Source organism: Ahaetulla prasina, chromosome 7 (assembly GCF_028640845.1).
Source record: "Ahaetulla prasina isolate Xishuangbanna chromosome 7, ASM2864084v1, whole genome shotgun sequence".
In the NCBI taxonomy this organism is placed as follows: domain Eukaryota; kingdom Metazoa; phylum Chordata; class Lepidosauria; order Squamata; family Colubridae; genus Ahaetulla; species Ahaetulla prasina.
The window spans coordinates 93212483-93227731 of record NC_080545.1 but is presented as its reverse complement, the minus strand read 5'-3'; positions in this window follow the sequence as shown (position 1 = coordinate 93227731).

The following is a 15249-nucleotide window of genomic DNA, read 5'->3' as shown; positions in this document are numbered from 1 at the left end:
TTTCATTATCTTATTTCTTCATTTATCATATATATTTCTCAAAATCACCACATTTGTAAATCTTCATCCATTTGTTTTCTCTTATTTCCTTTGTTCTACTGAAACCCTTTAATTTAAACATAGTCATTTCCATCCTTAGTTTCTATTTTTTTTATTGTAGCTTGATATTTCACATTTATCTCTTAATGTGAATTATTTTCTAAGGTGGACCAATTTATCATTTCTTATTTCCCTATTAATCATTTTACCATTTTACCAAAAACAATATATTTCTTCAGATTTGTTTTTCACACGACCTTTTTCAGATACAAACAATCTCTTAATCATCTTCTTTTTCTTAATTTCTATTAATATTTTATTCAATTTCAATTTCATTTGAATTTCCATATCTTAACCCCTTCTATATACATCATAATGTCATATTAATTCTTCTACCATTCTTTTTGTATTTCACAATTTATATCCTAATTCAATTTTTACAATACTGATATAAATACAATTCATTTAATTCATATCACAAATATTAATAATAATACAGTTCACTTATTACTATAGATATATAGCCTATTACCCTTCCTCCTTTCCATTAATTACTCCTTTTAACCATTTTCTCTTGGTCCATCCAGCAATCCATTTCTTAAATTTTTCCTCCCTTTATCCCATTCTCTCATTTTCTTTTTTTTTTTAAGTTTTATTTTAACATTCTTATCCAATAACATATCCAATAACATATTTAATGTACCATCATATACAATTAATCCGATCTGCCTGGTCACCACCCCCTTCCTTTTACTCTCCTTCTCTACCCTCTTCTACTTTCCACAACCATCCTCCCCCTCTCTTATCTACATCCTCTCCTCCTTCCTCCCTACTCCTTTCTTCTCCCTCTTCTATCCCTCTTCCTTCCTTTCCTCTTCCTCCTCTTCTCTTTCCTACCTCCTTCTCTCTTCTACTTCCTTCTTTCCCATCATTCTGAAATGGTAGCCAGGCAGCTCCGATCTTACATTAATTATACATCTTCAATCATCTTTGTACATTAACTATCAATCCATTTTCTACCCTCATCCCCCTCCCCCCCCCCTCCCCCCACCCCCCGGGACTTCCGAGAACCGAATACAGGGTATAAAACTAACAACAAAAATTAAAATATAACACTCATTCTCTCATTTTCTTTCTTTTTTTTCTTTTTTCTTTTTTCTTTTTATAATTATGTCTTTTCTTCTGTATCCTTCCTTTGACTTTTAAATCCTTTACTCGTCTAGTTTGCCCTAAATTCACATCTGTTCTATTCCCCTTTTCTCCTCTCACTTTTCTTATTTCCCCACTGTTGATCTCAGTGTAATCATTAAACTTTTTTGTGCCTAATCCTTTCCCCTTTTCTTTTCTCTTTTGCTTTGTCCTATCCTCTCTGTTTTTGCCACTGTTAATCCCAGTGTAATCATTAAAAATATTTTCCTCTAGCCTTTTCCCCTTTCCTTTTCTTCTCTTAGTTTGCTTATTTTTTGCAGGTTGTTTCCTCCTATCCCTTCTCTTTTTTCATTGTTACTCCCAATCTAATCATTTAATTTTTCATCATTAATGTCTTTATCTTCACTGCTGTTTTCTTGCTTCTCGTTTTTAGCCTCTTTATTCAACTGAATATGTTCTGACATAATTTCTCGTTTTCTATCAAGATTAAATGATACACGCATCATTTCAACCATCTCAATTAGTTCCTGCCACACTTTGATATTCTGGTTTGTTTTTAACTCCAATTTACAGTTTTGTTATTTTCCACCTCCTTTGGTTGTCAACTTAAAAGAAAACAAATACTCCTTCAAACTTCTCACGGCTCTTGTAGCTCAAGATCACTGTAATTTTTTCCAATTCCAAATTGTTCATTGTAGTGCTTTTTTTCCACCAGCAGATGTCTCTCTCCAATCCACCAATTTCAAATCAAAATATCCAATTTGTGAATTAAGTCTGCTTATCAAATGCTTTTCAAGTTTCTTCTTTCTCTTCTTAATTTTATATATCCCAATATACAATTTCAAATCCAATTTCAAATCCAATTGAAAAATTTCCTTTACAGGGCTTTTCTATTTTGAATTTTTCTTTATTCTTCCTTCAAAGTTCAAAACTTTTAAAATTATGTCCAATCTTGTTCAGAAACTATTTTCTTTCGGGTTTCTTTTTCTTATAATAATTTTAATATCTCCAAATCCAATTTCCAGTCCAAATATCATGCTCTGTTCTGGGCTTTAGTACTTTAACTTCCATTTTGTTCTTCTCCCTCCATTAACATTCCCCAATGCCAATTAGCTGCTATTTCTTCTTTTAAAATTTTTAAAATACTTCTTTTTTACCTGTGAGTTGGCCAATCACTCACCCAGTACCAATACTCCATCCAAAACACCGCTCCTGCACAAATCTAATTCCAATTGCCCCATCTTCATGATGGTCGTAATGGCTGCCACCCCTGCCGCTGGATTGAAGAGTTTCCTCCAACCTCTGAGGAACTTGCCTGTTCCTCTTGGTCGTCCGAGGTGCCTCTCCTTCTTCACCATCCCTACAAGATGGATCCAGTCTGAAGACCCCCCAACAGCAGTTTGTCTGGCTGGATTTTCGCAAGGTTTATCAGAGCTATTTTCCAGCCAGTCTCACCGCAACGCTACCGGTTCTCCTCACCTCACCCCATTCCTAAGAGGCCCGTAAAGGGGGCGTGCATAAGTGGTCCAGGGTGCCTACCATCCCCGTCTTACTGTCCCCAATTATCAATATTGACTTCCTTTGTTCATGTTTATGTTCATACCTATACTTGTTATCCTTTACATGATTGACAAACAAATAAAATAAATAAATAAATAATCTTACTCCTAACCCACATAACCAAGGCAAGCTCAGCATCTCGACCCTTTTTCTGCTCAGGAACTCAAACCATGTGATCCTGTCCACCATTAAACCATCTTTCCAAGCAGTCTCCATGTTTCCAGTGTCTTTTTTCCCAACTTGGAACAACATTAAAGACTAATTTCAAACCAATAACAAGGAGAAGCCCCACGTCAGTGGACAGAGGCTTCCTTTAGAGTCAGTCTTACAATCCAACTTATTTATTTATTATTATTATTTATTTTTTATTTATTATTTAGATTTTTATACCGCCCTTCTCCCAAAGGACTCAGGGCGGTGTACAGCCAGATTAAAACAGAACAATATACAGTTTAAAACCATAGTTAAAATAACGTATTCTATAAATGGCCGAAAATTAAAACCGTCAAATTTGACCCATAAATAAAATACACCAGTTAAAATTATTAAAATTTAAAAAATTTAAAAATTTAGAATATTAAAATTAAGCCAGTCATCAAACTTATTCAAACAGTGCAATGAAACAGGGTATAATTTGCTTTGTGAGTTGATTATAGACCAACTGCCCTTCGCTTATTCTTTTTTTATTATCCACAGAGCATATGAAAAATGAAAAAGCACATTTCCCACCCCACCCCCCAAGTTTGATCCCAACACATGGGCTCAGAGAGATTCGATAAATCTATTGTTCTTGCGTAGGACTATTGTTCTTGCGTAAGCAGGTATAACAATCGCTCTTCTGTGCAATTATTAATGATGAATAGATGCCCGAACAAAAGAATAAAAGGAGACCTTTTCTTGCCCTTCTTCCCAACTTTGGGCTGTTGGTGATTTCAAAAAATAATAATAAAGGAACTAAAAATATAAATAAAATAAAAAGCCCAATTCATGTAGCCATCGCTATTTTGCTTGAGATGTTTTTTGGCTTTCTGTCCTTCGGTGGGTCTTCGTGCGGTTCTCGATTCTTGATTTGGACACGCGAGAGTTTCTGAAGCGGAACAATGCAGACCTTGTCATCACTCTTAGTGTCTCAAAGTCTGCTGGAGTTAATACAATTCATTTTCCTCTTGGGTCGCAATCAGTTGTGTGTCGCCACTTCAAACCCGGGGCCCCGTTTAGCTCATTCTGAAGGGTTTCGGGTGTCAGCTCAGCGAAAGCCCTCCAAGGCCTCTCTGAAATTGACAAGGCAGGTGCTTGTTGGATTGGAAATAGTTTTCTTCTCTCTTTCTCTCTCTCTCTCTCTCTCTCGTTCTCTCTCTCTCTCATTCTCTTTCTCTCTCTCATTCTCTGATTCTTTCCCTCTCTCATTCTCTCTCTGTCTCTCCCTCTCATTCTTTCTCTTTTTTCTCTCATTCTTTCTCTCTCCTTTTCTCCCTCTCCTTGTCTCACATTCTCTCTCTCATTCTTTCTCTCCCTCTATTCTCTCTCTCATTCTCTCTCCCTCTCTCCCTCTCTCATTCTCTCTCTGCTTCTCCCTCCATCTCTTTCTTTCTTTCTCCTTCTCTCCTTCTTTCTCTCCTCTCCTCTCTCACATTCTCTCTCATTCTTTCCTCTCTTTCTCTCTGATTCTTTCTCTCTCTATTCTCTCTCTCTCATTCACTCTCATTCTCTCTCTCTCTCTCTCTCTCTCTCCCTCTCTCATTCTCTCTCTGTTTCTCCCTCCATCTCTTTCTTTCTTTCTCCCTTCTCTCCTTCTTTCTCTCCCTCTCCCTCTCTCACATTCTCTCTCATTCTTTCCCTCTCTTTCTCTCTGATTCTTTCTCTCTCTCTATTCTCTCTCTCTCATTCACTCTCATTCTCTCTCTCTCTTTCTTTCTTTCTCCCTTCTCTCCTTCTTACTCTCCCTCTCTCTCTCATTCTCCCTCTATTCTCTCTCTCATTCTCTATCTCTCTTTCCTCTCTCATTCTCTGTTTCTCCTCCATCTCTTTCTTTCTTTCTCCCTTCTCTCCTTCTTTCTCTCCCTCTCCTCTCTCACATTCTCTCTCATTCTTTCCTCTCTTTCTCTCTGATTCTTTCTCTCTCTATTTTCTCTCTCTCATTCACTCTCATTCTCTCTCTCTCTTTCTTTCTCCTTCTCTCCTTCTTACTCTCCCTCTCTCACATTCTCTCACTCATTCTTTCTCTCTCTCTCTCATTCTCTCTGATTCTTTTTCTCCCTCTCATTCACTCTGTCTCTCTCTCTCTCCCTCTTTTTCTTTCTTTCTTTCTTTCTTTCTTTCTTTCTTTCTTTCTTTCTTTCTTTCTCCCTTCTCTCCTTCTTACTCTCCCTCTCCTTCTCTCACATTCTCTCTCACTCATTATTTCTCTTTCTCTGTCACTCAGATACATTTTCTCTCTCCCTCCCTCTCCCATCTCTTTTTACACAGAGTATTCTGCTCTCTGGATCTGTCAAAATAGAGTTTTCTATGTTGGGATAATAAGATTCATTTTCTGTAAGGCTAAAGGTGCTGTATTAATCCAATTTGAATCCAATTTGAGTCCTAGGGATTGGCCCAGGACATGACAACACCCAGGAGGATGCCTGAATGACTTTAGGCCAACCACCAGCAGATGATGAGTTCCAGTCCCGCCTTAGCCATGAAAGCGATCTGGGTGACTTTGGACCAATCACTAGGAAAAGATGAGTTCTAGTCCTGCCTTAGCCATGAAAGCGATCTGGGTGACTTTGGGCCAATCACTAGGAGACTGCGAGTTCAAGTCCTGCATTAGCCATCAAATCCAGTTGGGTGACCTTGGGCCAGTCACTCTCTCTTAACCCAACTCACTTCACAGGGTTGTTGTTTTGGGGAAAATAAGAGGAGGAAAGTGTGTTGGATAAGTTTGTTGCCTGATCTATACAAATAACAAAGGAGGAATACAAAGAAACAAACAAATAAATCACGGACAACCCTCCATATAACTGCACACACAAAGCCCCCTATCCCCCCAAAGCTTTCAGTTTTTCTCTCTATAACCACTTACTTTTTCCAGCAACGGCTCACAATCCTTTTCAGTTGGACTCTTCCCTTTGCAAGCCGTGAAACTCCTCTCTCCTTGGATCTTCTGAAACCTTTGGTAAACTCCACGTTGTCATCCCACTGCCTGGTCCATCTACATCCGTAAAATGATTTTTTTTGTTTTCTTTTATTCTGGAGAATCACTTAAGACTAGAAAGGGAAGAATGATTGTAGCATACCTCTAGCACATACGGGCTTCAAGAATAAATTTAGAGCACATTCAGACATAAATAGACTCAGCTAGAGGCTAAGGAAAAACCACTCCACAGTTAATACAATGGCGAAAACACACCAGCTGGGCCAACAAAAGACGACATAGATTTGCCAAGGTGGTGGGGGAGACTGAGTCTCCATTTAGTTTTTTCTTTTTAACCCAGTGTCTTTTGTTCTCAGCGGAAATTTCTCCCGCCTGACGAAAACCGAAGACTTTGTGACACCGTGTCTTCCTGGAAGTGGGGCAGTGATGAAGTCTAAATTTCTTTCCTACCGGTTCTGTGGGTGTGGCTTGGTGGGTGTGGCTTGGTGGTGGTGGGGTCATGTGATTGGGTGGGCGTGGCTATGTGACTGGGGGATAAAAAGACAGAAACTCACTAACAATGTCCTGCTGGAGCAGGGTTGGACTAGATAACCTCCAGGTCCCTTCCAGCCCTAGATTATTCTCTGAAGCTGCGTCTAGTGAGTGCCAGGTTTGTAGTCCTCCATTCTTTCTTTCTTTCTTTCTTTCTTTCTTTCTTTCTTTCTCTCTCTCTCTCTCTCTCTCTCAAACGAACCCCCCCCCCCTCCATTTTTTGCCTAGCACGCTTCAGCTTTTTTACCTTTTAAAAATGCTTTTAAAAGTAAAAACAAAAAGCCTCTGAGGTCAGGCACCTCAGCTGGGATCGTCACAGCCTTGTTTTAACCCTTTAAAAGCATTTTTTTTACAACCTCTTCAGCCGAAGAGGTTGTTAAAAAAATGCTTTTAAAAGTAAAAAAAAAAGCTCTGATGATCGCGTGTCTCAGCTGGGCATGTGGGAGGGAGAGCAAGGATTTTTGCTACCGGTTCTCTGAACCACCCGCCACCATCGCTACCGGATCGAGCAATCCGGGCTGAACCGGGAGCATTTCACCCCTGAAGTGGGATTATTAGTTATCCCAACTATGCAAACAGTGGTTGCAAAAATTAGAACCCAGCAAATCAAAAAAACCTAAAACTTCTATTTTATAAAAAAATGAAGGGGTTCCAAGGTGGCTTAATGTACTTGGACATCTTTTGTGTAAGGCTTACACCCTTGCGATTCCATCCGCAGCTAATCATTTCCTTCCATTCTTCCAACTCCGCTTATAATAAAAACCAAATCAGAGAGCTGCTGTTTTGCCCCGTTTAACTAAACAACTTTCCAGCTATGCTTGTTAAGGCCGGGGAACAAAGGAAATTATAATTCCTTCGGTTTTGTCCCTGCTCAAATGCGAACCAGAAATTATTCGTTTCTAAAGAGGTGGTGGGCGAGATACCGAACCTTTCAGAGGAAGGCTATAATTACCATGGATCAACAAAGGGCATTCAACATAACCACAGATCTTGGTTCAAACAACACTTCGATGCAGAGCAATGAAAGACCAGATGGGGACAGAATTTAAGGCTTGAAAAATTGAAAGGGCAAATTTTTTTGAGAAGGCTCCAGCAGTTACCACTGAGATGCTAGCGAGTAGATTTTTTTTTTCTTCCCCCTTTCAAAAGTTTCTTTTCCCAAGTTCAGTTGGACAGGTCAGAAACTTAGCTTGCATCCATGAAAAGCAGAGAGGCATATTCCTTGAATTCATACAGAATAAAAAAATATTTGTCCTGTTGAGAAGCAGAAAAGGCGCTATGATAAAACGATACTGTATTTTACCGATCCATCCGTTTCAGAGGTTGCCACATCTTGGCAGTTCTCTATGGGATTTATTTATTTATTTTACATTTTTGAGGGGTGGGTGGGTTTTGAATCCCATCAAAGCTAATCCTTGTTGATAAATGGGCTGTCTTTGGAACCCATTCGTTCATCCAGAATATTTAAGAGTATAGTAGTTTTCAACATTAAGAAAATTAAGACTCAACGTTAAGAAAACTAAGACTCAACGTTAAGAAAACTAAGATCATGGCATCTGGACCCTCTCAATTCCTGGCAGATAGATGGGGAACAAATGGAGGTAGTGACAGATTTTATTTTCCTGGGCTCCAAGATCACTGCAGCCAAGAAATTAAAGGATGCTTGCTCCTGGGGAGGAAAGCTATGGCAAATCTAGACAGCTTACTGAAAAGCAGTGACATCACCCTGCCAACAAAAGTGCGTATAGTCAAAGCTATGGTTTTCCCAGTTGCAATGTATGGCTGTGAAAGTTGGACCACAAGGAAGGCTGAGCGCCAAAGAATTGAGGCCTTTGAACTCTGGTGCTGGAGAAGACTCCTGCGAGTCCCTTGGACTGCAAGGCGACCCAGCCGGTCAGTCCTAGAGGAAATCACCCCTGACTGCTCTTTAGAAGGCCAGATCCTGAAGATGAAACTCAAATACTTTGGCCACCTAATGAGGACTCCCTGGAGAAGAGCCTAATGCTGGGAATGATTGAGGCAGGGGTGAAATCCAGCAGGTTCTGACAGCTTCTGGAGAACCGGTAGCAGAGATTTTGAGTAGCTCGGAGAACTGGCAAATACCACCTCTGGTTGGCCCCAGAGTGGGGTGGGAATGGAGATTTTGCAGTATCCTTCCCCTGCCATGCCCACCAAGCCATGCCCACCAAGCCACACCATGCCCACCAAGCCACGCACACAGAACCGGTAGTAAAAAAATTTGGATTTCAACACTGCTTTGAACTCTGGTGCTGGAGAAGACTCCTGCGAGTCCCTTGGACTGCAAGGCGACCCAGCCGGTCAGTCCTAGAGGAAATCACCCCTGACTGCTCTTTAGAAGGCCAGATCCTGAAGATGAAACTCAAATACTTTGGCCACCTAATGAGGACTCCCTGGAGAAGAGCCTAATGCTGGGAATGATTGAGGCAGGGGTGAAATCCAGCAGGTTCTGACAGCTTCTGGAGAACCGGTAGCAGAGATTTTGAGTAGCTCGGAGAACTGGCAAATACCACCTCTGGTTGGCCCCAGAGTGGGGTGGGAATGGAGATTTTGCAGTATCCTTCCCCTGCCATGCCCACCAAGCCATGCCCACCAAGCCACACCATGCCCACCAAGCCACGCACACAGAACCGGTAGTAAAAAAATTTGGATTTCAACACTGCTTTGAACTCTGGTGCTGGAGAAGACTCCTGCAAGTCCCTTGGACTGCAAGGCGATCCAACCGGTCAGTCCTAGAGGAGATCAACCCTGACTGCTCTTTAGAAGGCCAGATCCTGAAGAGGAAACTCAAATCCTTTGACCACCTAATGAGAAGGAAGGGCTCCCTGGAGAAGAGCCTAATGCTGGGAAAGATTGAGGGCAAAAGAAGAAGGGGACGGCAGAGAACGAGGTGGCTGGAGGAAGTCAATGAAGCAGTCGGCATGAGTTTAAATGGACTCCAGAGGATGGTAGAGGACAGGAAGGCCTGGAGGAAAGTTGTCCATGGGGTCGCGATGGGCTGGACACGACTTTGCAACTAACAACAACGAAGTTTTCAACTTACAACCATTCATTTAAAGTTCCAAGGTCACTGAAAAATGTGACTTACAATCATTTTTTACACTTATCACTTTTGCAGCATCCCTGTAGTCATGTGATCAAAATTTGGATGCTTGGCAACTGCCATGTATGTTTTTATGAGGGTCATGAGGTCATGTGATCCCCTTTGGCAACCTTCTGACAAAGAAAGTCAACGGGGAAGCCAAATTCACTGCACAACCATGTTTACTAACTGAAACAACTGCAATAATTCATTTACGAACTGAATACAGAATAACAGAGTCAGAAGGGACCATGTAGGTCATCTAGTCCAACCCCCAGCTCAAGCAGGAGACCCTACACGATTTCTGACCAATGGCAGTCCAGTCTCTTCTTTAAAGCTTCCAGGGATGGAGCTCCCACAACTTCTGAAGGCAACTTCTGTTCCATAGGTTGATTGTTCTCACTATCAGAAATGTTCTTATTTCTAGGTTGAATCTCTTTGATCAGTTTCCATCCATTATTCCTTGTCCGGCCTTCAGGTGCTTGACTCCCTCCTCTCTGCGTCAGCCCCCCAAATATTGGAAGACTGCTATCATGTCTCCCCTGGTCCTTCTCTTCACTAGACTAGCCAGGCCCAGTTCCTGTAACCGTTCGTCATATGTTTTATTCTCCAGTCCCCTAATCATCCTGGTTGCTCTTCTCTGCACTTTTTGTAGAGTCTCAACGTCTTTTTTATAGTCTGGTGACCAAAACTGGATGTAGTATTCTAGGTGTGGTCTTACTGCAGGGGTGAAATCCAGCAGGTTCTGACAGGTTCTGGAGAACCGGTAGCGAAAATTTTGAGTAGTTCGGAGAACCGGCAAATATCACTTCTGACTGGACCCAGAGTGGGGTGGGAATGGAGATTTTGCAATATCCTTCCCCCCAAGAGTGGGGAGGGGATGGGGATTTTGCAGTATCCTTTGCCTGCCACACCTACCAAGCCACACCATACCATACCATACCACGCCCACCAAGCCACACCCGCAGAACCGGTGGTAAAAAGAAATTGGATTTCACCACTGTCTTACTGTCTCACTTCGCAACAGAAATTTTGGGCTCAATTGTGGTCGTAAGTCGCGGACTACCTGTACCACCATTTGATACCAGTTTTGAGGTTCTCGTCGAGTCAATAAAGCTGCATCTGAGTTGCTTTAGCATTTCATAAGGCTGAAATGTTTCTCTTACCGGTTGAGAATAAAAATGGAAAGCAAAGGGCCCAATTCTGGAATACAGAAAAATAACATTTAAGCAGGAGGGGGAAAAAAAACCTTTTTGGGTTCTATCATGCAAATCACGCCTGGAATCTGAAACGCAAAAAGTAGATGTTTATCAGTAGAAGAGAATACAGATAGTCCTCGACTTACAACAATTCATTTCGTGACCGTTCAAAGTTACAACGGCACCGAAAAACTGACCTATGGCCATTTTTTTCACACTTAACGACCGTTGCAGCATCCCCATGGACACGTGATTTTCGTTTGGGTGCTTGACTGAACTGGCTCACATTTGCGACGGTTCCAGCTCTCTTTGGTGACCTTCTGACAAGCAAAATCAATGGGGAAAGCAGACTCCCTTAACCACCGTGTAGCTAATTTAAGAAATGCAGCGATTCACTTAACGGTGGTAAAGTGGAGCAAAAAAAAAACTCGCTGAACAAATTTCTCACTTATTAACAACATAAATTCTGGGCTCAGTGGTGGACACAAGTTGAGGCCTACCTGTTTTTTTAAGAAGAGGATGGATAACCCTTTGTCTGAAGTGGTGTAGGGATTCCTGCCTAAGCAGGGGGTTGGATTAGATGACCTCCAAGGTCCCTTCCAACTCTGTTATTCTATTTCTAATAGAAAGGGTGCGCAACTTGGGTGTTCTCCTGGATGGACGGCTGTCGTTTGAAGATCATCTGGCGGCCGTCTCCAGGAGAGCTTTTTACCAGGTGCGCTTGGTCCGCCAGTTGCGCCCCTTCCTTGACCGGGATGCCTTATGCACGGTCACTCACGCTCTTGTCACCTCTCGCTTGGATTATTGCAATGCTCTCTACATGGGGCCACCCTTGAAGTGCACTCGGAGGCTTCAGTTAGTTCAGAATGCAGCTGCGCGGGTGATTGAGGGAGCCACACGTTGCTCCCATGTAACACCGCTCCTGCGCAGACTGCACTGGCTACCTGTGGTCTTTCGGGTTTTGGTTACCACCTTTAAAGCACTCCATGGCTTAGGGCCCGGGTACTTACGGGACCGCCTGCTGTTATCTTATGCCTCCCACCGACCCGTACGCTAACACAGAGAGGGTCTTCTCAGGGTGCCGTCCGCCAAGCAATGTCGGCTTGCGACCCCCAGGGGGAGGGCCTTCTCTGTGGGGGCTCCTGCCCTCTGGAATGAGCTGCCTCCGGGGCTTTGTCAACTCCCCAACCTCTGGACCTTTCTCCGTGAGCTGAAGACGCTTTTGTTCCATCGCGCAGGGCTAGCTTAAACGCAGTTTTTTAAATGGGGTTTTTAGTTGGGTTTTTTAATCTTATTCTAGTTTTTAGGCCATGAATTAAATCAGTTTTTTATATTGTTCTTAAATTTGTATTATATGTATTTTTTACTGGCTGTAAACCGCCCTGAGTCCTTCGGGAGAAGGGCAGTATATAAATCGAATTAATAAATAAATAATAAATAATAAATAAATAAGCTCAGGGTTGAATTTGGGGATCTTTGATGCACTCTGAGCTCGGTTGTTTTCCTGCAGACATCCAACAAGGTAACACCATTAACGCTACAAGGAAGCAAATCCCACTCCCTTCTAGACCTGATGATGTTACCTAGCTCGGTAATGAAACATCTGCGAGAAAACAACCAAGTCCAGATAGCACCGAAGACCTCACGGCAATGTTTAGATAGCAGATGACAGTTCCCCATACTAAAACCATCTTCTCCGACCTGTATCTTCCACCCGATTAACTCGCCCACTGGCCAAGGATGATGGGCATTGTAAGCCCTATTATATGAAAAGACCTAAGCCTGATGCAGGTCCATCTCCATCCATTCGTGGGATAAAAACCAGTATATCTGATGTGCACCTGCTCGAAAGCATTTTGGTTTAGAGAGCAACGCATTATTAAAGTTTTGCCTGTGATATTTGCTTTGCTATATTGGTTTTTGGCAGACAAGGCTTCTCTTAATATTGCAGATTCTGCAGGCAAACAAGACAGCTGCTTCACCTTTCTTTCAATATAGGCACTTTTTTTAAAAAAAAGAAAAACTAGAAAGCATCAGTTGGAAACATGCTACTTGGTTAAGTTCCAACCCCAGATAGCATGTGTGACAACTGGGTTGCGGGGAGGGGGGTTCCTTGGTGTTTTCTGATCTTGGTTGTTTTCTTGCAGACATTTCATTACCCGAATTAAGTAACATCGTCACTGAGCTGCACTGATGACGTTACCTAGTTCGGTAATGAAACGTCTTCAAGAAACCCACTGTTGTGTCTCGCCCGCTTTCACCGCAGCCGGGGCCTTCTTATCTGCTTCTGAACGCTGAGGAATGTCCTAGTATACCTCCAGCCCCCAGCTCTGGCTCCATGCCCAGACAGGCTGAGGAGGAAGTAGTACCTCCAGCCCCCAGCTCTGGCTCCATGCCCAGGCAAACAGAGCAACTAGACCCCTCCCCCTCCCCCACAGCATGTGAGCCTGAGGAAGGTCAATTGCCAACAGCTGCAGACTGGAGTGACCCTCGCTTCAGAAGAATTGATAGGCGGCGGCAACAGAAGGAAGGGAGGGGCAGGCCTGGATAAATGCTGAGTCATGGAGCCACACCCCATGGCCTATATAAAGGATCTGCTTTCTGGCATTCTCTGAGTCAGGCAAAGTCTAACATATCTTGCTGAAGTCACTTTCTGGTCTCCTGCCTGCCTTGAGAACTTTGCTAGGACTTTGGCGGAACTGCAGAGGCACGCCTGATTCAGATTTCCCTGACCCGGTCATCAGCGGAGGAGTGGGACACGACACCCACCAAGTTCAGACAGTAGCACCAAAAACCCCTCTGTTGTGGCCCGCCAGTGGCCAATGGAGTTGGCAGCAGATTCGGACAGTGAGGAAGTTGGGGAGGAACATGGGCCAGCCCTGGAGTCTGGAGAAGGCTCTGCGACAGAGGCAGAGAGGGGGCCAGGGCCGTATGCCAGTTATCAGCCGCCTTCAAAGTCAGACGTCAGTGAGGCAGAAGAACAGCTGGAGCCTGTTCCCAGTGTGCGCATGCACAGAGTTGCCAGACAAAGGGAACAGCTAAAGAACAAGGGTCGACTCAGGAGTAAGGCCACAGGTGGACGATGAATGGCCCCTCCCAGAGGGAATAAAAGAGGAGCAAAAGGGGAGTGGAGTTTGCAGGAGACAATTAGTTCGCCTAATTGCTTCGTGACTGCTTGTCAAGTTTTGAAGATATTGGCCTGGCAGCTCTCCAAGCCAGATAAGGGCTGTGACTGTAAATTCTCCCTTGAAAGACTTTGCTGAAGGTGAATGAGAGGAATTCACTGTTTGTTTAATAAAAGGGGTTTTGTTGGGACCAGGAGTCTGCTTCGGGCTTTTTGGGGAAGTCAGAACACCCTCGTTTCAACCCTGAGCTACAAATATCCTCTTCTGTCGGTAACGTTTGGATTGTTGTTACCCTGGAAAGCTGGAAGAGCAACAGTGGTAAGACGATAAAGGGTCTGGGGGCTAAACTGTATGATGAACGGTTGAGAGAGATAGGTATGTCTAGTTTATCTTATTTTTTTTAAAAAAAATTATTTCTTATAAACGTATTTTAAATGTACATTCTCTTATTCATAATTAACCTCACATATACATATATTTTCTAAAGAAAAAAAAAGATTTTTAAATTATATTCGGGATTGCTCTTCTACCCTTTCTTCTCCCTTATTTTACAACAATCCTTCTTCTCCTTCTCTTTCCCTTCCCTGCCTTCTTCTGTCTTTTTCTAATTTCTTCTCTCCTCCTCTCCTTCCTCTTCTCTCCTTCCTTTCCCCCCCCCCCCGCCCCCCTTCTCCCTTCTTACACCCCCCCCCCTTTCTAACCTTGTCTAGCTTATCTAAGATATGAATTGGGGGGATAGGATAGCTGTCTTCTGGAACTTGAGGGGCTGTCACAGAGAAGATGGGGGGCTGATGTATTCTCCAAAGCACCTGGAGGCAAGGCAAGAAGTCCTCGGTGGAAGTTTGTGATCTAATCTAGAACAGGGGTCTCCAACCATGGCAACTTTTAAGACTTGTGGACTTCAACTCCCAGAGTTCCTCAGCCAGATTTGCTGGCTGAAGAATTCTGGGAGTTGAAGTCCACAAGTCTTAAAGGTGTCAAGGTTGGAGACCCCTGATCTAGAACGAAGGAGGATTTTTCTGACAGTGAGAACAATTAATAATAACAACAACAGAGTTGGAAGGGACCGTGGAGGCCTTCTAGTCCAACCCCCTGCCCAGGCAGGAAACCCTACACCATCTCAGACAGATGGTTATCCAACATTTTCTTAAAAATTTCCAGTGTTGGAGCATTCACAACTTCTGCAGGCAAGTCGTTCCACTTATTAATTGTTCTAACTGTCAGGAAATTTCTCCTTAGTTCTAAGTTGCTTCTTTCCTTGATTAGTTTCCATCTATTGCTTCTTGTCCTGCCTTCAGGTGCTTTGGAGAACAGCCCGACTCCCTCTTCTTTGTGGCAACCCCTGAGATATTGGAAGACTGCTATCATGTCTCCCCTAGTCCTTCTTTTTATTAAACTAGACATACCTAGTTT